A 1,720-nucleotide genomic window follows, 5' to 3' on the forward strand; every position below is an offset into this window, starting at 1 on the left:
AAACATTGTGCCATACACTTGGTTTGTTTATAATGGAACGTGAAGAATCCTGTATTTTGTGTGTGTTACTTCTCTCTCATACCTCATTCTCAGATTACCTAATAATGTAAAAAGGGAGTACAGGGTGTAAATGACCAGAGGACTGGATGGATCCTGCTTGCTTCATTACCCAAACAGTACTTTTTTCAACACTTTATTCCACATCTGTGTTTGTGCAAATGCACAGGTCTATTTTCTGCTATTTCAGGTAGCAGCTCCAACTGCTAATAACTCTGTCCCTTTATTATTTCACAGTTGCTGTGTAAGTTCTCTACTCTTTTTCTCTATTCCCCTTTATTTTTTTCCCTTTGTTTCAGGGAATCCTACAGCATCTGGAGGGGAGGGTTGAATGGTCCTTGATAATCCCATATATATCACATATATAAGCTCCATAGTTCTGTCTGCACAGCTGTCTCACCACAACAAAAGTATACCTTATTAATGAAAATTGAATGCTTAATGTAAATCCATCTCAGTCTTTAATGAAATACATACATACTGAGTTTATTAAGTATATTAAGCCTTTAGCCAGTGCACTATAAAAGTCAGTGTGTGGGAAGCGGGAACCTTTTTTAATTTAATACTGTGTGTATGCTATAGTGTTGCTAACTTTTGAAAACTTCTTCAGGAAGTGCAGTTTGAGATGCATGTTTAGAATAAGAGCCACATAATAATTCTTCCATATCCCATGGGTATCACTTGGATATCTTCTCTATTCAAATACTCTTCTCCAGTAAATCTGAACAAGAAAAAAACCTGAGAAAAAGGGAAAAAAGTTAATGTTATGATAAAACATTTGCAGGCAATTGTTACTTGGATATTTAGGCACCAGTGGGGCTTTTTTGGTTCCCTGCTTATATAGAATGAGCAGTGTGAGTGAAGAGGATAGCAATTGGAGGTGGAGGAGTTCTGCAAGTACTCCTCCAGGAGATTTATGGTGTTTGTGTCCCTGGACCCTCCCCATACAGCATCTCTGGCCTTGCTGGGGTCCCCAGGACAGCAGCGAGCTCCCTAGGAAACACAGGTAATTGGTGGCGGGAAGATACATAAGCAGCACTGCTTTCAAGAGGGAAGGCAGAGCCTAACATTTCAGAGATGCTTAAGTCACATCAGTCTCTTTTCTGAACTGAATTGCTGAAATTCTGATGCTTGTAAACCATTATTCCCTTTCTGCACACAACCTGAATTAATTCAGAAGCACAGTTGTCTTCTGTTTTGCTAAAAATGGTTTTTAGTAGTAACTCAGATTATGCCCTGTTTTTACCTGAAAGACGCTGTCGATGGCTGGAAGAAAAATCAGTTCTCAATTGCTAGCAAACAAATGATGAAATATTTTTTACAAAAACATACTAAATAGAAGAAAACATTACTGCTTACCCCTTCAGTAAGAGTTTAGTTCATGGTCTGGATCTTCCAGAAAAGATAGAATATTATATTTCAAAAGAAAATAGTTTGCAAAACAAACCAGTCTACTACAATGGAGAAATGCAGAAAAAGCTCTCAGAAACGTTTGTCTCTTTGTGCAATCTTAACAAAAATAGCAGCTGTGTGTGCCTGCATGGAGAGTGGTATGATGAAAACTCCGAGAAACACTCAAAACAAAAAACCCGCTTCTTTCAGGCTAGACTTGCAATTACCAGTTCATTCCAACATCTGAGGTAAGCACACTTTTGTACTGCTA

The sequence above is a fragment of the Grus americana genome, chromosome 4, assembly GCF_028858705.1.
Source record: "Grus americana isolate bGruAme1 chromosome 4, bGruAme1.mat, whole genome shotgun sequence".
NCBI classification, from domain to species: domain Eukaryota; kingdom Metazoa; phylum Chordata; class Aves; order Gruiformes; family Gruidae; genus Grus; species Grus americana.